The sequence below is a fragment of the Equus asinus genome, chromosome 27 (assembly GCF_041296235.1).
Source record: "Equus asinus isolate D_3611 breed Donkey chromosome 27, EquAss-T2T_v2, whole genome shotgun sequence".
In the NCBI taxonomy this organism is placed as follows: domain Eukaryota; kingdom Metazoa; phylum Chordata; class Mammalia; order Perissodactyla; family Equidae; genus Equus; species Equus asinus.
This window is the reverse complement of record NC_091816.1, coordinates 13,966,073-13,989,923: the sequence shown is the minus strand read 5'-3', so window position 1 is coordinate 13,989,923 and position 23,851 is coordinate 13,966,073. Positions and strand designations below refer to the sequence as shown.

The following is a 23,851-nucleotide window of genomic DNA, read 5'->3' as shown; positions in this document are numbered from 1 at the left end:
GAAGAGGGGCAGAAAGCTCTTCTTATGTCTGCTTTTTCTCAGTTGCCTTCAGCTCAAAATAATCCTTATGCCCAAATGGCATATTTTGGGGTCTCGTATTCTGGTCCCCTTCATAACCATGTCACAGCTTGACCAGGTGCCGTGGTGCAAAGAGAGGGATCAGAGTTTCAACCTGAGCTTTGCTTCAACGACAAGGAGGCCCCATTCAGTCAATCAGTAGCTTTAGAAACTCTGTAGTCCTTTAGAAACCCTGAAGTCCTTACTTCTGAGTTTTCAGGTAGAAGGAAGGAAGGGGCCAAGAACCAACCATTTCTAAATGGAAACTATCCACCTTTAGTTAACTGTTTGAGCAAAAAGCAAAAGGCCTTTGACGCTGCATGAGGTTGCTCAATTCACTTCTGTTGAAATAGTAGTTTTCTGAAGTCAGGGCACGGACAGCCTCTCCCAGCTGCGTGGGGCACTCAGGTTCCCAGCCCCGGGAAGGAGCAAAAGGAGAAGCAGAGACAAGGGTGAGCAGAAGGACTGCTCCCTCCGCCTGGAGCTTCTCAGTGGGCCATGGTTCTGAGGTGCCTCCTGCAGGACGACAGCCCCACTCCTCAGGCACCCCCAGTCCCACATCTGCCTCCAGCATCCTGCCCCATGAAATTTTCCTCCGGATAATCTAATCTTCTATGGAATCCAGTTTTTGTCTTTGAAAAAAATTATTTGGACTATCTGGAATCAACATACCAAAGGAATACAGCAAAACGTGCTCTGTTCTTTTCCAGATAAGAATTGTAGTCCTTCCACCTTTTCAGTTGGAATTAGCATAACAAACCACAGGGGTTTACTCACTGAGGGAAATACCTAGGGTCCTCTTTAAGCAGCGGTTAATTACATCCTGCTATTCATCCCATTTATTAGAGGTTAACTAATTAGCACCAGCCAGCTCCATTTTTAATCTAATATGTTTCTCTTTCTCCAGACTCCCAGTGCCTGTGTCACAGTCTTGAACCTCCCCACTAAGTGACAAAATAACAAGGTCTGTCTTCTCTTCTAGGTGACCAGGGACCCTTGCTCAAGGCCCATCTGTATGCCCCTGCCTTGAGTCTGAGCTGTGTCCTCTCCAGACCTGGTTTTCGGTTGATGCAATGAAAACGGACACAAGCTTTGGAGCCAGACAAAGGTGGGTTTCAGTGCTCGCTGGGCCGTTTGGCAGCTGGGGAACTTTGGGTAAGTTGTGACAGTCACTTTCCACATCTTTTCAGTGGGAACGTTATAACACCTACCCTAATCATTGGGAATGTTATTTAACAAATTGTATTCCATTTCTCCTGGAGAATTTCTTTAAGAAGCTAAGAGATGTCTATGAGGCAGCGTTTCTGATTTATACATTATTCTCTCCACGGAGGTACAACCGGCAAAACTCCAGGCACCTGGGAAAGCGCGGGGCTGTTCGCGGGTCGTCAGGCCGGGCTGCTCCGTTGGCTCAGCTGTTAATACAGGTATTTGCCAGGTAGTTTACCCATGAACCAACGTAAAGTGAAAGGCTCTTGGATTCTTCCTGCTGCTTCCCCCTGTCCTGGACTGCTCCGTGCCCCTTTGTCTCACTCCTCTTAATGTGTCACCACACTACCCGCCATTTATCCAAACGCAAATCTCACTGTATTGGTGCAACCTCTGTGACCACACCGGCAGGAGAAGCAATCCCCTCTTCTAGTTTTCTCCAATCTTTACTGCCTTTCACTCATTTATTTCTTACCATTTCCTGCACAGTGCTTGGCTTTTCACCTGTGTTATGGGAGAAATCTCCTTGATGCAATGGTGGACTCCAGTTCCACTACTAGGTAAACTGTGTTCATCCGTTCACGCTGCTGTAGCAAAAACACCATAGACTGGGTGGCTTCAACAGCAGACATTTATTTCTCACAGCTCTGGAGGCTGGGAGTTCTGTCCCAGATCAAGGTGTTGGCAGATTTGGTGTCTGGTGAGGGCTCGCTTCCTGGTTTGCGGATGGCCATCTTTTTATTACATCATCACAGGGTACAGAGCAGAAAGAAAGGAAGTAAGCTCGCTCCTGTCTCTTCCTATAAGGGCACTAATGTCTTTCATGAGGGCTCCATGCTCACGACCTAATCACCTCCCGAAGGCCCCACCTCCTAATACCATCCCCTTGGGAGTTAAGGTTTCAACGTATGAATTTAGTGGGAGGACGACACATTCAGTTCATAATGCGATCCCAGAGGTGTTCCTGGAACAGAAAGGCTCTTAGGCCAAATTAAGATGCTCGAACCACACGGTATATTGAATCAGTTGAAAACACAATGAGAAACAAGGTAAAAAGATGAGGTTGGTTAACCAACTTGGGTCAGGATGCAAGTGAGTGGGAGGACCACACTGCTTCTATTCTCATTTGTGTGATGTTCGTATGGCCTGTGTTCTCTGCCACAGCAGCCTTCTCTGCTCATAGGGTAGTTACGCAGCCCAGGGTTGAGGTTTGAACAAGGAGGCTCAGCAGAGGAGAGCGTCTGAGCTGACACGTACTCGCTCTATTAGAGAGATGGAGGGAGCGAGTGTGCCTGGCCAAGAAGCAGCTTGCTAAACAGCCATGGGTTTTATCCGTGTTTCTAGGCAAAGCACATGAGGGGCCAGAAAGGGACCAAAATGATGTCACCAATGGTGGCAGATTTAGGGATAACATAGCTGTCATCCTAGAGGTGGCATAAGCCATACCTTATGACTTGCTTCTTCCATCCTTTTCTGTATATAAGTAACATTCTTGTTGCATCCTTTTAAAAAAAAAAGTGACAAATATGCATAACATAAAATTTACCATTTTAACCATTTTTAAGTGTACAATTCAGTGGCATTAAGTATATTCACAATGTTGTGCAACCATCACCACTCTCCGTTTCCAGAACTTTTTCACCATCTCAAACTCTGTAATTAAACAATAACTCCCCTCTCCCCCCTCCCTCCAGCCTCTGGCAAACTCTATTCCACTTTCTCTATGAATTTGCCTATTCTAAATAATCCATGTAAGTGGCATCATACAATATTTGTCCTTTTATGTCTGGCTTATTTCACTCAACATAATGTTTTCCAGATTCATCCATGTTGTAGCATGTATCAGAATTTCATTCCTTTTTAAGGCTGAATAATATTCCATTGTGTGTATATACAACATGTTATTTATCCATTCATCTGTTGATGAACATCTGGGTTATTTTTACCTATTGTGGATAATGCTGCTCTGGACATTGGTGTCCAAGGATCTGTTTAAGTGTCTGCTTTCAATTCTCTTGGGTATATACCTACAAGTGGAATTCTAGACCATATGGTAATTCTATGTTTAACTTTTTGAGGAACTACCTGGGTCATCCTTTTTCATCTATGTGTAGTACTTGTATGCTCTCTTTTTCTGTAGCTAACATGTCTTGTAAGCCAGTCTTAGTCCATTCAGGCTGTTATAACAAATATCATAGACCGTGTGACTTGAACAACAAACATTTCTGACAGTCTGGAGGCTGGAAGTCCAAGGTCAAGGTGCCAGCAGGTCCAGTGTCTGGTGAGGAGCTGCTTCCTGGTTCACAGATGGCCATCTTCTCATCGTAACCTCACATGGCAGAGGAGCAGCGGAGCTCTCTGCGGTCGCTTTTATAAGGGCATGAATCCCATTCTTGAGGGCTCCACCCACATGACCTCATCTCCTCTCAAAGGCCCCACCTTCCGATACCATGCCATGGGGAGTTAGGGTTTCAACATAGGAATTTTGAGGGAACACAAACATTCAGTCTAAGGCAAGCTACTTGCTTCTATACTGGATTTTGCTTATTTTCTGTAGCAGAATTAAATAATCTTAGATATTGCAGCAAATTCACATTACAACCCTGTCCATATTATCTGCCTAGCAACACTGTCAGATCTGTTCTTGGATCTTAACAAAACTCCTACAATCCTCAGGCCAGAGCTGTGCACAGAATCTTTGAAACAGAGACCTGTTAACTTGTTAATTGCTATGATTGTGCTCAGGACAAGTGCCAACAGCCCTTCCCCCTCCCACCTCGCACCCCCACCTGCCTCTCTGCTCCGTGTGTGCTCCTGACGCTCTTTCTACCCTCTGTAGGAGTTACCTGCCCCACCACACCATCACTGTTGCTGGCTTCTCTGGCCCCCATTTCCTGCTCCTTTTATGTGGATTTGATGGTTGCTGCTGGGGTACCCAGGGCCACAGCTCGCTCTCTGGAGAGACCCCTCCAGACCCTCAGCCTCCAACCAGTCCACCCCGGGCCGACTGCCCTTGGGCTTCCTTGTCTCCATCCACAGGCCAAGAGCTTCAGGCGCTTTCCAATCCTGGCCCGGACAGGCAGGTTTAATCCTCTCATGTGCTGTGCAGGAACTTCTGCCTGAACTAGCTGCTCCTGCTCACTGAGGCGCACAAAGGCGGTCACACTGAAATGAGCTTATGTGTGGAGATGACTGTTCAGAGCAGAGCCCGAGCTGAAGGGTATGCTTCCTGGCCTGAGGCATAAACACCACATGTATTTTTTCCCTTTCAGAAGGGATATTTTTCATGCTCGTAATGAAGTGTGGTCAGAACCTATTTTCTTCTAGAATATTAGGTCAGGCAGAGGTTTGTCCTTCTTCTGTTTTGTACATGCGAATAAAAATGGAATAAACAAAGCATACCGTTAAATCTTTCACACATATGTCACTAGAGACAATTCTAGAGCAGACTTTTTTCTGGGTTCCTCGTTGTTGGTTTAAGGGGAAAGGCAAGAGACTAGACTGCATGCCTTTAGCCGTATCTTCACGGTCTTTGGGTTGGGAAAAACAGAGAAATCGTTTCTAAAAATTATCAGGATTTCCACTTGGAAGTTATTAGGTTTGGAGAATATGAGACTGCAAGATGCTAAAAATACAGATTTTTTTTTTTTTTGTCTTACTTATGAGGAGTCCCATTTCTGTGACTTCTTTCCAATTGACTGAAGAATCAAGAAAAATGTTAGAGACAGGCTTAAACCTCCCCTGTGGGGCGGCTCTGGCAAAGGCGTTTTCTGCGTCTGAAATTCCCCAAGCCCTTACATTGCAGAAGATGAAGTGTGTGTGTGCACACGTGCACATATACAGATATGTGTATATACATAAACATACATACAGACACACATACATGTGTGCGTAAAATTTTTTTCTTCTTGAAACACCATTTCCAACCTCCCCCTGCCCCTTCCTGGGCGCATTTTCGTAAAACGCCCCATGTTCTTTCCCCACCACTTGCAGTTCAAAGGGGCTTTCTTCTTCTCCCTTTTTTTTGAGAAAGATTAGCCCTGAGCTAACATCTGCCGCCAATCTTGCTCTTTTTGCTGAGGAAGATTGGCCCTGAGTTAACATCCATGTCCATCTTCCTCTATTTTATATGAGACGCCTGCCACAGCATGGCTTGACGAGTGGTGCATAGGTTTGCACCTGGGATCTGAACTGGCAAACCCTGGGCTGCTGAAGCAGAACATGCAAACTTAACCGCTGTGCCACCAAGCTGGCCCCTCCTCTTCTCCCTTTATTGTGAGTGTTAACTCCTGTTCACTCCTGACAGGATCCATTCAAATTAAATGCTCACAAAATTCAGAGACCAGTTTTCTTCCACCTCCAGTCTGGGTTTTCTTGTTTGTCGGTGCGTCTCCAGCTCGTTATCACTTTGGAAGGTCAGCAGTCATCGCTGATGATGATTGACAGGTGGGAACAGGGAGAATCAGGGAGCACCCAGGAGCGAGGCATCCTACGTTTCCCTAGGATCATTACGGAGGAGAAAACCAGTTGCTCAAATTAGAACACTGGAAGAAGTGCCTGACATCCCACCCAGTCAGGGCCTCAAGGTCAGCTTGTGTCCACAGCCAGGGAGGGTCAGTGTCTGTCTGTCCGACCCCCTCCTGCACTCCTTCGAGTCCTGAGGAGAGGCGGAGGTGGTTGTTACCAGGGTGATTACAGATGAAAGGTAGCTGACAGTGGCATATGCCACCTGCTGCGTTTTGTAGCCACAGTGCACCATCAGTTAAGGGACTGTGTGGACGCCTGCGATCCCTCAGTCTCCCTGCCTGCCTCCTGGATGGGGCTCTGTTCTGAGGATAACTCAATGTGAGATACCCTGAACAGGGTCTAGAAAACAATGGCCACTCAGTCAGTGGGGACTTAGTCTGCTAGGGCTGCCACGACAAAGGACCACAGACTGTGTGGCTTAAACGACAGAAATTTATTTCCTCACAGCTCTACAGGCTGGAAGTCCAAGATCAAGGTGTCAGCAGGAGTGTTTTCTTCTGAGGCCTCTCTCCTTGGCTTGTAGGTGGCCACCTTCTGGCTCTGTCCTCACGTGGCCTTTCCTCTATGTGTCTGTGTCCTAATCTTCTCTTCGTCTTTTTTTTTTTTTTTTTTTTGTCTTAAAGATTGGCACTTGAGCTAACATCTGTTGCGAGTCTCCTTTTTTTTTTTCTCCTTCTTCTCTCCAAAGCCCCCCAGTACATAGTTGTATATTCTAGTTGTAGGTCCTTCTGGTTGTGCTATGTGGGACACTGCCTGATGAGCGGTATCATGTCTGCACCCAGGATCTGAACCAGCAAAACCCCAGGCCACCGAAGCAGAGCGTGTGAACTTAACCACTCAGCCATGGGGCCGGCCCCTCCTCTTCTTATAAAAACATAGGTCATGTTGGACCCAAGCCCACCCTAATGACCTCACTCTAACTTAATCACGTCTTTAAAGACCCTCTCTCCAAATACCTCACATTCTGAGATACTGGGAGTTAGGACTTGAACATATGAATTTTGGTGACATAACAGAACTGTTTATTTTCCTGGAAAGAGGCCTGAACCCCTCTTCTGGGAAATGGCGGGAACCCGTCTTCTTCCTTACACTCTCTGCCCAGGTAGTTTCATGTAGTGAAGAGAGCTTAGGTTCTGGAATCAGCCAAAGCTGGATTTGGACCCCAGCTTGCCCCTTTCTGGCTGCGTGACCTTAGGCCAGTTACCTAATATCTCTGAGCTCCAGTTTCCTCTGCTGTGAAGTGGGGACAAAATAAACACGCCTCAGAGTACACCCGAAGCTTCAATGAGATGACATAAAAGAGCCGGCGTGGCACCTGGCTCAGTACCCAGTTCTCTCCCTTGGCTCCTGACTCATTCCGTTCTCTGAGGTCTGCAAGGACATACCCATCCAGAGATCAGACAGACCCATTTATTTCTGACCAGATGAGCAATTGCCTCCTGGGTCAATCACTTAACGCCACCTCGTGACATCTCAGAACCTCCAGGAAGGATCTGAGTCTCCTGGGGCCCTCATTACTTCCGGTTCCCACACACACAGCTGAGCCTGCTTTGTGCTCCTGGACCCTCCTTGCTCTGCTGGGCTGGGGTGGGGGAAGGCTAGGGAGCCTCATCTCCAAGGACACTTGCTCCCAGACATACAGAGGTCTCCCGCTGGAGATACCAGAGTGGCCGCAGACCGAAATCAACTGGACACTCTCACCTTGGACCGGGGCCAAGACAAAAGCCACTTGCACTAGTTGTCAGAGTCCTGTGATTAGCAGTTTCCCAGGCTGGGGAAGGTGACCTGTCACTTGTCAGGGGAGTCAGAAGCAATCACTAAGAGCGGTTGAGGAGAGTGGAGGGGACAGGGGAGAGTGCCAGATTCTCTGCGAGAGCTTGGCTCTCCTCCTCCTGGAAGGTGGCGTGTGGAGGACGTCCCTGAAGACAGGGCAGGCGTTTCTCAATCGGAAGGAGTGTTGCAGGGCTGCTGGAATGAGTCCCCTCCAAGTGCCACCCCCACGTCTCTCCCATGACTCGCCTGCTCCGCTGAGGTCAGGGGCTCTGGAGGGGCAGCTGGCAGGGGACTGAAGAGAGCTCAGCCATGGGAAGGGCTTTGCATGGGGGCCATCTGGCCCGTTGGTGGCCGTGGGCTCTCCTGTCTCCGCTGCCTTTTTCTGCCCTTTCACTGCTAGTTCGGATCTTCTCCAGAAGGTACGGAAAGGGGGCAGAGGTGACAGAGAAGGGAACCTGTTTAGCTTGGCAGGGGTATCTGTGTTAGAGTTATTTGTGTATGTGTACCCAAAAGCACTCATTTTCTTCCCGATATGCAACAGAAAATAGACAAAGGTTAAGTAAACACTGGCCATTCCATGGCCCCCGTGTCTGCCTGAAGCTTCGTGGGGAGTGGGGCAGGAAATGTTGGGGGAAGAGGGACTCCCAGCCTCCCCCAGCGTATCCATTAAGACATAGGTGTCTCTTAGTCCCATGGTCCCTCAGCCATGCTTGGCTGTATGCCTGGAGTCCTTTCCCCACCAGCTGGCAGGCCCTGTGGTTGGGTTGGTAGCCTCACACTGGGTCTGCCCAGGGCCCAGGCCCCGGCCTTTCACCATCAATTTCTTGATCTCTGCTCCAAATCTCTCTGGGGCCTCGGCTCTTGCTGCCTAAATCTTATTTCCCGTAGTTGGGACTGGTGGTGAGGGCTTTCCCAGGTGGGGCTAGATGCTGCTCATTGAACCCCAACCTCCTGGATGGGGGTGGCTCCATCTGATTGGACCCCACAGTGACCCCCTTTGCATGTCAGTGCCAGCTGGGGGGTGTTGGAGCCAGCCGCAGTGTCCGCTGACCACTGGAATTTGCATTTCCTGCCTTTCTCTCCACCTCCATCCAGTGGCCAGCAAAACCAAACTGGGTTAATCCCTCCAGGCTGCCAGGCTGCTGCTGTGGAGTCAAGTATGTCTCCTAGCGGAGCCCACAAGCCTTCGGAGCTGGGAGAGTGTCAACATGAGGAGGCACACACGGCAGTGGGCTTTAGATGGACCGTGGCCTCTCCCAGAGCCATCTGTGACCTCTCCCGCCCTCTTCTTTGACCACTTCCCTGACAGCTGGCTTGCCTGTCTCACTGTCTCCAAGTGTGTTGCCTTTTGCTACCTCTCACCTGGAAAATTACACCCATTTCCTACTCTGTCCACCCATCTCTTTTTGCTTCAGTGAATCCTACACACTGCTGCTGGATTGATCTTCTTAAACATTTCTGAGCGTATATCGTGGTTACAAATGTTGTGTGACTCTCTGTTACCGGCCACACTCAGGGATCTGCAGTGGAGCCTCTGCCTGCTCTCCCAATGTCCCCGACCCTTCGTCTGGAATCACCCTGTGCTCCGTGTCTGCCTTGTGCTCTGTGTCTATATTTTCTCTCTTGAGTGTCTTGGCTCACGCTGTTCTCTCTGCCCCAAATGCCCTTCTCCTGGATCTCTTGAGAAGTTTAAGAAAGACTTAGAGCGTGCACAAACGAATTCACCCCAGTGTGAGCCCCAGTCCACTCCCACCAGAGACTTACGCAACCCGTCCTGAGCTCTTTGAGAATTGCCCCACGCCAGAGTGATGCAAAACCAGAATAATGACCCATCTCAAGAGAGATTGCAGACTTCACTTTTGAATCACTTGGAAATTTGGACAAAACTTTTCCACGTTGTGTGTGTCCCTTTCGCTTTCGGTTCAAGGAGACTCGCTGACCTTTCTTAAAGGATGTGACTCTCCGTGCCTGGCAGGCAGTAGATTTGTGCCTATACGTGTTGTTTATACTGGTTGACTTTGTTCCATGACACGACCAAATTCTATGTTTTCTAGATGTTCCGGCCAAAAGTAGTCCTCTTTTCTTTCGAACTCCTTCTAGCATTTTGTCTGTTCTCTCGAAGCACTGTCATCTTCTTTTATTTGTTCATTTAACAAATATCCAGGCATTATTATTATACCAGGCACTGTGGTTACACTGGGTTATGGTTGTGAACAAAACAGACAAATATACATGTCCTTGACCTCATAGAGGTTACATCATCTACAGGTAGAGACAACAATAGACACAAAAAAGTCGCATATATAGGACGTTAGATATTGACAGGTCATGGAGAAAACTAAAACAATGATAGAGATACAGGGTATGGGAGGATGGCAAAAGTTTAAAATAAGAAGGTCTTATAAACTTGACTTAAGCACGTCTTGATATGCTCGATTCTTAGGTTTTTTTTTGGTAGATAGTTTGTCCCCTAAGAAGTTCAAGGTAGGTGAGGGTTGGCCACTCCTCCATAACGTCACTGTCAGGAGACAATCAAAGCACATCTCAAACGAGATTCTGCTTATGGCGTTTATTAACCGGTTCATTGTTAGCAAAGCAGGCCCCAAAATTGTTCATACAAGCTGTTCTGAATTCCCATCGACCTGTCCACATTTCTGAGGTTTTGTGCTGTCTAGGTGGGGTCACGCACCCCAGATCCTTCCAAACCAATGTCCGAATACGGGACAGAGTAGGGAGCAAGTCTCTCCTGATGGGGACAGGGGACAAGCCTTGCTGGATTCTTATACCCTGTGTGCATCACAGTAGAGAGTGTCCCTAAGTCCCTAGATGATTGTACCCAACTGTTAGAGAATCCACAGAAATAATTTTAATTTTACCTAAGAAAGCCGATTCTTCACTTTCACTGTTACATAACATGTTTCTAGTTTCACCAAGAAAGACTTATTTTTTTGACTTAGTGTGCACATTAATTAGCAAAGTGTTGGTTGTTGCTTGAGTTGCAGATGACAGAAACTCTTGGAGCAGCAGCCTCGGAGTGTGCCTTTTCTGGTAGGATGCCAGCTGAGCATTTCCGAGCTATGCATTCTTGATTGCACGTGAACTGACCATCTCTGGAATTAAAACTTAAATGAGCTGGCACATACATAATACTCTACTGACTGTACTGAAGTATTTTAAAGTAAATTGCAAGTAATATAACAGGCATTGAGGGAAGACCTCACTGGGAAAGTGACCTACTGAAAGCCTTGAAGGTGGTGGAGGAGTGAACCAATGCTTTGGGAAGCGTTCTAGGCTGAAGGAATAGTAAATGCAACATCCCTGAGGCAGGAGGGTGCATGACTTGCTTGAGGCACAGTAAGGAGCCAGTGTGGCTGAAGCTGAGTCAAGAGAAGAGGGAGAGAGCAGTAGCAGATGATACCAGAAAGGTCATAGGCCCAGATTGCATGGAGCCTTGTAGACCATTGTAAGTGAGATGGGAGCCACTGGAGAGCTTTGCACAGAGGAGTGACATGATCTGGCTTAGATTTTCATGGGATCAATCAGGTCACCGTGTTGAGAATAGATTGACAGGGACAAAGAACCAAAGCAAGGAGACCAGTTAGGGACCTGTTGAAGTAGTTGAGGTGAGACTGCCCAGGATAGTGAGAAGGGGTCAGAATCTGCGTGTACAATGAAAGTAGACCTGCAGGATTTGGCGATGGATTGGAGGTCGGGTGTGAGAGAAAGAAAGAACTCGAAGTTGACTCCAGATGTTTGGGCTGAGCAAGCAGAAGCTTGGAGTGGCCGTTCACTGAGATGGGGAAGACTGCAGGGGAAGAAGGGAGGTGGGTAGATCAGGATTTCAGTGTAACAGGTTTGCAAGGCAGAGCGGTGATGTGGAATGTACAGTTGGATATGGGAGCCTTATGTTCAAGAGAGAAGGATAGGCAGGAGTTATAAACTTGGGAATAATCAACACAGAGATGGTGCTTAAAGCCGTGACTCTGGATGAGGTAACCCAGAGAGTGAGATAGAAAGTAGATAGAAAAGAGAAGAGATCCCAGGACCAAGTTCTAAGACTCTCTAGCATTAAGAGGTCAGGGATGTGAGGAAGAACTAGAAAAGAAGACTGAGAAGGAGCCAACGATGAGATGGGAGGAACACCAGGAGACTGCGTGTCCTGGGAGCCCGGGGAAGAAAGAGATCAAGGAGGAGGAGCAAGCGACTGTGGAGATGAAGACAGAGACCTGACTGCCGAGTTTCACAACATGGAGGTCTCTGGCAAGCAGTTGGTTGGGGTGGATTCAAGAGAGAATGAGATGGGCAAAATTGGAAATATTGAGTTTAAACCACTCTTTCAATCAGTACTGTTGAAAAGGACAAGAGAAAAATGGGAGGTAAGTCCCTTTAGGGTGCTGTTTGCATTAGGTGAATCCCATATTTCTGGATCATCTAATGCTTGCTAGGGATGTGTGCCAAAGGAACAAGGCTGGAGCCGTGCCTCCTCCTGGGAGCCACTGCTCTGCAAAGGAGATCCATCTGTGAACAGGGACAGGTATTCTAATAATGGATGCTACCAGGTTCTATGGGAGCAGAAAGAGGCAGAGACAAACTCTGGGGAAGTTCAGGGAAGTGGCGCCTGATCTGGTTTTGAAGGAAGGCTGGTGGTTGCCAGGTAGAGTCGGGAAGAAAGTTGTTCTCAGCAGAAGCCTGGAACGTGTGCAGTGAGGGTGGTGGGAGCTGAGTCTGGCAGGGTTGTAGACCACATTGATAACGGCCTCGTGTGGAATTTGAACTTGTATTCCATGGACCACAGGAAACACTGACAGTGTTTAACTCCTGGAGTGACAGGATCTAATTTGTATTTTGGTAAGACACCTCTGGGGTTTTGGGAGTGGAGCCTGGAGGCAGAGACCAGCGAGGGCTTTCTGTCACAGTCTAGGCAAGAGCAGAGGGGCCCAGATTAGGGCAGTGTCGTGAGGACGTTCAAGAGGGGAAGGATGCGGTGAAAGCCGCAGGGCCGGGTGACGGCTCGAGGTGGGGACGCAGGGGGAGGGAGGCATGAATGACTCAAAGGTTTCTGGCTCGAACTGAGCAGATGGGTAGATTAATCTTTCTGTCTCCATAGTATTGAACACATAATAGATTCATGACAAATATCCCTTGGTTGTTTGAACTTAAATATGAAAACCCTAAAAGAGAGTTTTGAAATCAGTTTATAAGAAATCAGGGGCCACCCCACACATCATGTCCTAGTTCATGGAGACTGTCGGCAGCTGCTGAGTGTCCTTGCAACCACAAGAGAGGCCTTCCACCACGTGGTTGCCCACAATCTCCCTGGGAGCAAAGATTACCATGTGGAGTAACTGGAACAAGATCGAGTCACAGAACCTATTGACGATATGTGATGGATACAAGAGCGTTATCTTGTGTGATTCAGACCAGATGGACTCTGGGGGGCGTTCAGAGAAGAGAAAGACCCAATGAGACTTCCAGCTCAGCCCTAAAGGGTAGGCGGGATTAGGGCAGGTGTGATAATAATTATAAATATTTATCAAGCCTTTGCTAGTTCCGGGAGCTGTTCTAAGTGCTCCATTCAGGCAGCTAATCTTCAGAACGGGCCTATGAGGTGAGTCCTGCGATTACAGCCAATGGACAGATGAGGACAGCGAGGACAAGAGCTGCAGGCACCTGTCGAGGTTCCCTGGTAGGAACTCGCCAGTGGCAGAGCCAGGATTGTGACTCAGGTATCTGGCTCCAGAGTCCTGCTCCAGACCTTCCTGCCTACTGCTCCCTGAGGTGTACAGGTGGAGGGGGCAAAGATAGCACTTAAGGGGGCTCAGGAGCGAGTTTGGGGTGCAATGAGTCTCCTTGACTGTCCCCAAGGAGCCATGCTGGGCAAAGCAGGAGGCAAGCTGTGCTCAGCTGTTGAGGGTCAGCTGTGACAGGCAGCTCTCCTCTCCCCCGGACAGTGATTGCCAAGGGGAGGTCCCTTCTGACCACAGAAACCACAGGGAGAAGCAGGAGCGAAGGAAGCCGAGGGGGGGCTGCGATGGGGACCACAATCACCAGACCCCCACCCAGCAGGGAGGGGCACGGGGAAGAGAGGTGAACTGAAAATGGGCTTAGTGAACAGGGCAGCAGGATGGAATCGCCGGTGCCAAGGGTGCCTCCAAGGAGAGCAAGTGGCTCCAGGGCCCTGTCGGCCCGGCTGGGTGGAGGTGGGGCTCCCTTTCAGCCCCCGAGGGGCATGAGCTAAGATGAGAGCCTGTCTCCCAAGCTCCGTGAATGAAACTTCTTTCAGAGGCAGGTTTCTTTCCTCCTTTTCATCGCATCCTCTGGAGTCGAAAGAAGAAAAGAAGCCCAAGAATAGAGCAATATGGGAGAAGGCGCTGTGCAGAAGGCCTTTGATCCCCCTCCTGTCTCTTACATAACCATCCTGCTCTCCTTCCGGCACTCTGTAGCTGAGGGCTCATGTGTCTGTTTGTGTGTTTCTGCTGTGAGCAACTGCCCAGAGGGGCCACCAGGCCCACGTCACAGCCTCTGCAGCGCAGCGCTGAAGGCAGCGCTCCTGACTCACCATCAGCCCTGAGCACTGCAGGGCAGCTGGCCAGCTGCCGGGCCCTGTCACTCGGCTCCCCTGATGGCCAGGACCAAATGACAGAGGTGCCTTTCTAGTCCCTCTCCACAGGCAGGCCCAGCCACTGGGAGAGAGGATCCCAAACCAGTTTTGAAAAAAAGGCAAAGCAACGTTACCCATTCATGCTGCAAATACTTCGTGACTCCCAACCAAGCCGCGTGCTGCTCTAGGCAGTGGGGGCAGGGCTGTAAACAAAGCGAACCAGGAACTGCAATCCAGGAGTTCACATCCTAGTGGCTGAATGAATTAACCAGATTCTTAAGAATTCCAGCCTTAAAGCTGGCCTTGCCACACTGGGCATTCCATCATCCTGTGTCCCGTGGTCCCCACCTCTCACTCCTCCCCTTGACCTTGTCCTGCCTCCTGGTCTTGTTCACCTTGGGAGTCGGCACAGATTACAGAGCAAGGCTAAGATTAGAGTCAGACCTGTGAGCCTCTCTGACCTGCGTAAGCTGCCATCACAGCCGCCAGAAGGCACTCCTTAAAGCCGGGTTTGGGGCAGGGCTTGCAAGGTAAAAGCTGAGACTTGCTCTGCCTGATGGAGACAGAGGTGATTCAGAAAGATCATCCTAGTGATTGCTCCCAGTGATATCTCCCACTCAATTTGAGCTTGAGCTGGTCCAAACTGGAGGTCCTGGAAAACTCATATTCGTGAGCGTAGCTTGGCTGGTGGACTTGGAGAGAAGTACGTTCTGGAATCCACATTATCCACTTCCTCTGCTTGCTCTTTGAGATCCAAGCAGGGAGACTGCAGTGGGGAGGACTCGGGGGTAGCCGTGGGGCAGCTGGTGCGTTCAGGCACAGTGTGCCACGGTGCACCGTAACATCACGTTACCTGGAAAATGCCCTGTGGCAGATGAGGATGCACAGCAGGCTCTGAGGGCAGTGCCACTATGCCAGGCATTTCACCTGCCCAGTGTTCCTTCTTTTGGCCACAGCACCATGATTTTCCTTTGGGGAAATATGCTTTCTCTCAGTCTTGGTGGGATTGTCAATCAAGCTGCCTACTTGCAATGGACACAACCACCAGGCTGGCCTATCAGACTCTTTCTGTTGAGCAGACATGAGGTCAGTTGGCACAGGTTTGTCCCAATGGGCCTACCAATGTGATTCTGCCACTCAGATTCCAGATGGTCCTGGGTCTTGTCCTGAAAAGCTTGTTGATTCAATTCCCTCTCCTATTCTGGGAACTACCCTGTATCTGTCCAATATATCCATTTTCTTGCCTAGATTAGCCAGGCTAATATTTTCTGTTGCTGGCAACCTCAGAACCCTAAGTGATGGGAAAGCTAATCTGCAGCCTCCGCCTGATCATCACCTGCATAGGGAGAGGGTGACAGAACCAGTCATGCTTACAAAGTCCCCAGGACCCTGCCCTCCTCAAGGGGGATGCAGCCCTCGAGGGAGGCGGGTTCAGCTAGCAGAGCCACTCAGCTGCACTGTGATCTCTGAGGAATAACTGGCCTGCCCCCACCCTTTTGCTGTGTAGTTAATGTTGCCATGAAGAACATTCCTTCATATGCAGTTTCCAGAATGTTCTCTTTACCTTGCCTGAGTCCTAGGTGGAAAAGAGGGAGGTCCTCTCAGCATTTGCCCAGCGTCCAGCCTGGCTTCTCAGCTCTGACTCCTTACAAGGCCAGGCTCTAAGGTGGCTGACTTCCTTCCTGCCCTTCTCCTCTCTTCCAGCTCACCCAAGAGCTGGAGCGAGGTCGGTGCTAGGAGGCAAGGAGAGCAGAAGGCAGAGAGGAAAGAACCAGAACTCCGACAGTCCTATTGGCTGCAGCTCTGCCACTTGCAGGGCCTTGGTCAGCTTGTGCTCACTGTTGCATCCCCAGGGCTGGCCCCTAGGAAGTGCTCAATGCATGGTAGCTCTCAAATGAACCTACTCCTTGGAGGGGGCCTCTCCAGGGGTCCTCCCTTTCCCCTCTGAATTTCCATGACACCCCATCTCTGTACCTCCCTGGCTGCCGCACTCATCATTTTAGTTTTGGAATCTGCTGCCCCAGGAGGTAGTAAGTGCTCTCCTCAGTGTGTTCAAGTCGAGTTTGGAGACCGTCCAACAGGGATGTTTTAAGGGGATTCCAGTTAGAGATGGGAAGTTGGGCTAAATGAATGCTAGGATCCCTTCTAACTTGGGATTTGATTATTCTATACCTATTTTTTTGCTTTTCAACTTCTAAAATATTTTTATTATGAAATTTTCAAGTATTCAGAAAATTCAAAACAATGCAATAAATAAAAAAAATGCATGTGTAACCACCACCTAACTGTCAAATTTGAACTTTTTGCCATGTCTGTTTTGGATACAAATGAACTCTGTGCAGATTTGTGAGTTTTTTTAAAAGTAAATATTTATTGACATATAATTTACGTAAAATAAAGTACACAGATTTTGAATGTGCAGTCTGGTAGGTTCTGACAACTGGGTATATATGTGTAACTACCACCCAGACGAGATATAGAATTTTCTGTCATGTATCTTTTCTGGTCAATTGCCCCTGCCAGAGGCAACCAGTGTCCTGATTTCTCTCACTATAGATTAGTTTGCCTGTTCTAGAACCTTCTATAAATAGAATCGTACAGAATGAACTCTTTTGTGCCTGGCTTCTTTCGCTCATCCTAATGGGTTTGGGATTCTTCCATGATGCTGGAGGTATCAGTGGTTCATCCCTTTTAATTTCTGAGTAATATTCCATTGGATGAACACACCACAGTCTACCTACTCATCCAATAATGGACCTTTGGGTAACACATTTCCCAAGATAAATGAGGAATATGTTCCCCCCAAAAACTGTACGAATATATTCAGAGCAGCTTTTCTCATAATAGCCCAAAACTGGAAACAACCCAAATGGGTGTGCTATTTTTATAGGAGCATCTGCCCCTGGATGGTGAGGACAGGATGCTTACCTGATTCATCTGCATCCCCTCACAGTGTTTCCAACATAGTAGATGAATCAATAAATCTCTGTGGAATGGATGAAAGGCCCAGGAGGATGCAGAGTTCTCCAAGCCTAGTTCAGGAGCTAAGGGGAAGGACTGGCCCTGGTCTGCTCACCAGGAGTGAGACAGGACATTAGCAGGGAAAATGTAGGTGTTGGTTCTTACCACAGCCTCTGTGCTAAGCACAGAGCCAACCCAGGCTAAGTGTTCAGATTATGTATGTTGAGTGAAAGAAATGGGGTAAATGGGCTGTCGAGTGTTGAAATCACTAAGCCCTCTTGCTTTTGGACCATCCTACCTTCAACATCATCCTTGCTTCCTGCAAAGACACAACTTCCAGAGAACATGGACAAAGGGACAGTGTCCAACAGGGAGAAAGGTTCAGCAGAGGGCCCTGGAGCTAAGGACTAGGAGGTTGAGAGTTTCCAGAGTAAAGTTAGACTAAAGTGGGTTCTCTCTCTTGCCCCCAAATCCCACACCTAATCTCTTTTATTCTTGTACACCGGTAGACTCAAGCACAGGATTCTTCCCATTTAGGATCAAGAAATTCACGTGGAGAGCCCCAGGGAACGCACCAGGAAATCTTCACTTTCTTTCTTTCTTTCTTTCTTTCTTTTTTTTTTTAAAGCTTGGCACCTGAGCTAACATCTGTCGCCAATCTTTCTTTTTCTTCTTCTTCTCCCCAAAGGCCCCCAGGACATAGTCATATTTTCTAGTTCTAGGTCCTTCTGGTTGTGCCCTCTCACTTTCTATTGCTGCTTTCAGGTTGATGATTTCAGATCTTCATAAAGCCATCAGACAAAGCCAGGTAATGGATGGCTTGTCATTCACCCCGGCCAGGGGCTCTGGCCTTCAGCTCTTCAGGAAACCAGCCACTTGGCCGTGGATGGGAAGTTGATTTTACAAGGGATAGACAATGTGGCCTCACTTCAGGGTGTTTGTTCCAAAACAGGAATAAATACATTTCCTTAAATGAAAAGTCTTAAAAACTTCAAGTCCTTCTAGGCAGAAACTAAAGATTTCAAGAGAAGTGTGGCGAAGGGGAGATTTACTGGGCCCCCTGAGCCCAGTGTGACTCTTTATCATCGAAGGATCAGTATAAAAGGATCTAGAGACTTTTTACCTATGAGGCCTCAACTCTGTCCCTTGGCTTGGACCCCACAGGTACTTTAGTTTCTAGGAAGTTGTCATGGGACAAGGACACTAGGATTCCAAACTTCTGCATCCTTCTGGTTCTACATCTAGCTATTTCTAGGGCCTCAGGTAATCCTGTTTCCTCACACGGACAATGAGAATGCTGGATCAGACAATCTCTAAGACCCCCTTCCAGCTCTGAAATCTAAGCTTCCAGTATCACAAGCTCAAAGCCCTGATACTGTTGGTCTCACACAATAAACACATTCAGGGGAAACGTTCACAGCAGTCTCTTGCGGTGAGTTCTTGTGTTTTAAAAACTAAGATGAATGTTTTAAAGACTGCAACTCACTGTTCATCCCCATAGAGGCGGTTTTCCTGCTCACGATGTGTTTTTTTTTGGGTGCAATTCAGAAATGCTTTCAGTCCACTGTCCATGTCGAGGGAAAAAAAATCTGGAAGATCTTCTGCTTTATATCCTTGTTGATAATCCTCACAAACAAGGCCCCACCGCCTTCAGAAGATGGTGGAGGGATAGGAAATTCTCATCCTTTCAGGTCTAAAAATAAGTATTTGTTGATGATCTGGACAATCATTGTTTGAAACAGCAGCAGCCCGGAGTCTTACCACATGAAAGAGAAGGGTGCGTTTCCCTGGCTGGGCTCAGGGACAGCACAGTTAAAATAAAATTGACCTTTTGAAAAGGAACACTGAGAAACTGTGTGCATGGTTTCCGCCCCCCGCCCCCCCTCATTTTGTGGACCCAGTACTGAATTTTACATGAGATAGCCTAAGTATGTTCTTCGAGCTGAACATCGTTTATTTCCTGTTAGGACTTAAAGTGGATTATATATTCAACCTGACCTTTAAAGAACTTATGACATGAGTAGGATTTCTGAGGATTCACGTTATGGAAGATCAAAGATAGTTCAGTCAATAGAAAGGATTTTTTCCTACTTGTTGACTGACAGAACCATTGGTCTCGAATGGTTCTGTTGGTTCGCTTTGTCCTCCATCCTTTCTTCAAGAGGCAGCTGGCCCGTGGGCTTTGGAGCAGCTGGACATGGCCGCAGAGTCTAGCTTTGCTCCTCACAGTTGTGGGGCTGCTGCGGATGCACCTATGCCAGTCTGGGCATTCAGCAAATGCGGGGACCACCTGGCAGAGATGGCGAGACTCCAGAGAGCAGAAGTAAGTGGGCTGATGTCCCTTTCCCCACAGTGGTGTTCCTGCTGGCAATGAAAGCCAGTCTCAGGCCAAAGTCTGCCAAGCACACAAACATTTATTGGCGAGCAAGGACTATGCGTGGGAGGTTTGCTCAGAGGTGCAAGGCATGCTTTCCGGTAGGTCAGAGGCAACTGGCGGGACGCAGGACCAATGGAGGTGCCCTTTGGCATTAAACTGCTGGACTTGGTCACTTTTTAAGCCTTATTTATGCAAGGGCACTGGAGGCTGTGTCATAGCTCTAACCAATGGTCTATTTGAGAATACATCACCCATTCATTTCACCAACAGAAATATTTCTAGCATCCCTTATGCTAATTAATAAACTCTTTAGTGTAGTGTTCCATACTATAATTTAAATGCTAAGTCACTACCTCTGAAGGTATTGATTCTTGATTAGGGCACTTCATCTGTTAACCACGCCTGGAGGGCTGGCTCCTGATTTGTCCTTGAAACCTCACTAACTGCCCCCCTTGTCCAAGACACCTCTAATCGCACTGTCTCTACAGAAGTATTTTTAAAGTACTTACTATACAAGCAATGTAGTAGTGACCAACCACAAATTATGTAACCTCTCTGTGACTCAGCTTCCTCATCTGTGAAACGGCCATGCTAATACCCTCTAAGGGTTTGACGTGAGGATTAAAGGAGATCATGTGTATAAAATAAGCAAAATTGTGTGTATGTGAGTGTGTACCCAATGACTGGACTGGCACAAAGAGCCTCCAAACATTAGTCCCCTTACACTTTCCTCTTAAGGTTTCCAAAGGATGAACAGGGAGAAACTAGATGGGGAAGAAAAAGAAAGCAGAGATATCAAATAGAGGGAATTATGGGGAAACAGGAGGATTCTTTGAATTTTAAGGAAAATGAAGGGAAGTCAAAGTCACGTTCCCAAATGTTCCCTTGCAGAAAATAGAGATCAAGAAGTTTTCCTTGAAGATGTGTTTCCAAGAGCTTTTCATCAAAAATACTCCAGCAGCCCATTACCCAAGACCCTCAGAGGACCCATTACCCACGGATGATCTTTTTGGATGAGGTTTTCTACCTGGTGGCTTACAGATGGCCAAGACACTGCCCCATCTGAGAAAGAGGCACACCCAGGGTCCCCCAGACAGAAGAGTGGGGCCGTTTGGCCCACCTCCTCCTGCAGACAGAATGTCGTGTGAGGGTCACTGAAAGTGGGGAGGGGTCATGAAAGCCAAGTGCCTAAGAAAAGTGGGACTCCTCAGAGGAGGGAGCAGAAGCTGGGAGGAGACGGGCGAGCACAGAACCACGGGCTCCCTGCCTGTCTGAGCTGGGCCTTCGGCTGGCCAGCCCTCCCTGCACATCGCAGGCAACTGACACTCAAGCCGGGAAGGATTATTTTGAAATTAACAAAAGGATCACCATCTGCTTCAAGCAGCGGGTGCTCAAGTTAACAAACTGGAACCTGGAACTTGGGTCAGTTACCTTGACATCTCTGGGAATCCTGTTAACTGGCCCCTAAACTAGCCATGGGCCTATAACCCACTCTCAGTGGCTCAAAGTAAAAGATCCAAGTATTTCACAAAAGATTAAATATATCTTGAGCGCTAGATCTTTAGTGGGTTATTAAGGATGATTGGAAACATTTGAGATTACTGCCGTTGGGGTTGTCCAACAATCTGGCCCTGGTGTCATTGTGAAATGTCCATACTCATAACGCTTACAAACAAACGTCAAACTTCGGCTCTTGGGTGGATCATGAGACTGATCCAGCTCTTACATTTGGGGGTATCGCTATAACACCACCAAGGATGTCAGAACATCCTTGTCTGTACGTAAGTCTTGAATTCAAAACTCAGCTCTACTGCTGATTATGCTATGTGACCTTAGGTAAGTTACTTAACTTCTCTGAGCCTCCAGCTCTTCCAGTCAAAAATAGAGAATAATAAAACTTCACAGGATTGTAGCATGTGGTGTTCGGAATGTCTGGCGATCACAAACTGTTACTTGAAGTTTGTTAAGTAACTTTTTTTAAACTGATTTTTAAACTTTGATAAGAAAACGTCAAGATGTGTCAGCCTGCTGGATGAGGCCTCTGGTCAGGACAGTCAATTAGAGAGGAAGCTGTTTCTTAAAGTGATGGATGGGAACAGAAAGTGGAAATAGCAGGAAAGGATATTGGGAGTGATAAACAGCTGGAAGCTTTGTTCCTGAGTCACCTCCTTCCCCAGAAAAACTCTCCCCACCTCGCATTCCCTCCCTCTGACTTAAGAGAGGCGAAGGCCTTTATGTTGGCAGGTCCCTGTGCAAGAAGGGGAGAAAAGTCCCTGTGCACCGCGAGAACTTGAATGCCGGCAGCCAGAGATGCCACGCCCTCTCCGGGCTGCGGCCAGACCCCGCCCACCTGCGTCATCCGGGGCCTTACTTCCAGAAGGAGAATCTTGTCTGTTGCAGAGGGTTTAGAGGGCAATTCAGAGTTGTTCTTGCGCTCCTTCCCTATGGAATTCTGATGATTCTTTAACTCTCTTTTACACACCGTGAACTGATGGAATTAATTATTTTACGCTCACACACGTAGATACATACCCATGTCCTGTCCCTTCTCTCCTTCCTTTTTTCTTATTGATTTATTGCACCAGGTCTTCAGAATTTGGGGTCTACCTCGACGTCTTCACTCTTGAGCTGAGTGAAACAAAGCCCCAGTCCAACTCGGGGTACTCGGGTCTGCCTGCGGTTTTGTTGTTTATTTCTCTTTCTTCGTTGCGCCTTCCTCACCCCTATCCTTCGCCTCCTTGGAGAGGTTCTATCAGCTCGTCCAGGTCTTTGCCTGGGGACATAGAAAGTACAGCATGCCACACCCCGGGCGAGTCTTAATTTTAACTGCTTAGGGTAGAAGGGAAGAAAAGGAAGAAAAGGAAGGTGATGTTCTCCTTTTCTGCTTGTTTTACCTCAAATAAAGACTTGCTTTGCCTGCTCTGTGTGCACCTGAAACCAGAGGTTATCTTCAGATTCTCTCTTTTCTCACTCAGAACTTGACCCTAGGGCAAAATGATATAGCCCTCAACCTCAGATTAGTGTGCTTGAGGTTGAGGGACTTATTTATTTTTCCTTACGTGTAGTTTCTCTGACTCATTTGCTGTTTTTATTTTCCTCTGAGGAGTGACCAAAATCACAAATCTTCCAGTCTACTCCATAAAGCAGCTGGGGACAGAAGCAGAATCCTGGGAGCCTCCTTCCTTCCAGGCACCAGGAGGCAGCCACATGTTGCCGAGGGGACACAGGCACGTGTCACCCCAGGAGCTCCGGAGCACAGCAGTCAGGGCTCCCAGTGACTCCGGGATGCAGCCCCGGCCGCGCTTTCTCATCGATGAGACGTGATTGTGTGTGTGTTTCATTATAAAATGTTCAAACCATGAAGACATTCTGTACATAAAGAAGAATGCCACCACTCAGCCATAATTACCATCAACATTTCGCTATATCTTCTTCCAGTCTTTTCTGTATAAATGTAATGTATAAATAAATTTCTTTGCAAAAAATTAAATCACACACATATGTGCCTATTTTTTTAAAACCAAAATATGGAATCATGCTGTAAATGTCATTTGACAACTTGCTTTTTTAACTTACATATGTAGACATCTAACCATGTTAATATATCAATTTATAATGTTGTTGTTTTCAAGTGGCTCCATAGTATTCCATTCTATGGATATACCACAACTTATTTAACTTATGTCCTATTGATAGTTTTGTCCCATAATTTTGCTATTAATAATAATGTTGTGATACATATATTTAGACATATATTACATATATGTGTGTATATATATGTATATATGTGTGTGTGTATATATATAAATTTGTCCAGTCGTTTCCTAGAACACAGTCTCAGAAGTGGAATTGCGGGGCCAGCTCCGTGGCAGAGTGGTTAAATTCGCGTGCTCCGCTGCGGCGGCCCAGGGTTCGGATCCTGGGTGCAGACATGGCACCGCTTGTCAGGCCACATTGAGGCGGCGTCCCACATCCCACAAGTAGAAGGACCTGCAACTAAGATATACAACAGTGTACGGGGGGGCGGGGGGGTGGCGGTGGTTGGGGAGATAAAGCAGAAAAAAAAAAGATTGGCAACAGTTGTTAGCCCAGGTGCCAATCTTTAAAAAAAAAAAAAAAAAGTGGAATTGCTGGGCATACCATTGTTCTCGGTGCCTTCCCTCCACCTCGTTCCATATCACCACCTGTTTTCACAAATTTTCTCTCTTTTTGGGCACTTCATGTCTGTGTGTATTTCCCAACTCATTCTGGGTCCTGTTACATTGTGAAGATATACCTTGGATAAACTGCTTGCATTCCTTTATTCCATTGTCAATAGTTAAGCATTTGTCCTCTTCAAGACTCTT

The 23,851-nt window shown here is 47.6% G+C and overlaps 1 long non-coding RNA gene across 1 annotated transcript; it reads left to right on the top strand.

Annotated features, from left to right (window-relative positions):
* Positions 1–427: 427 nt before the first annotated feature.
* Positions 428–22,984, top strand: LOC123281390 (uncharacterized). The gene is made up of 4 exons (XR_011498860.1): positions 428–509; positions 1,040–1,165; positions 1,391–1,484; positions 22,609–22,984. It is a non-coding gene; the product is annotated as an uncharacterized lncRNA (long non-coding RNA).
* Positions 22,985–23,851: the final 867 nt, after the last annotated feature.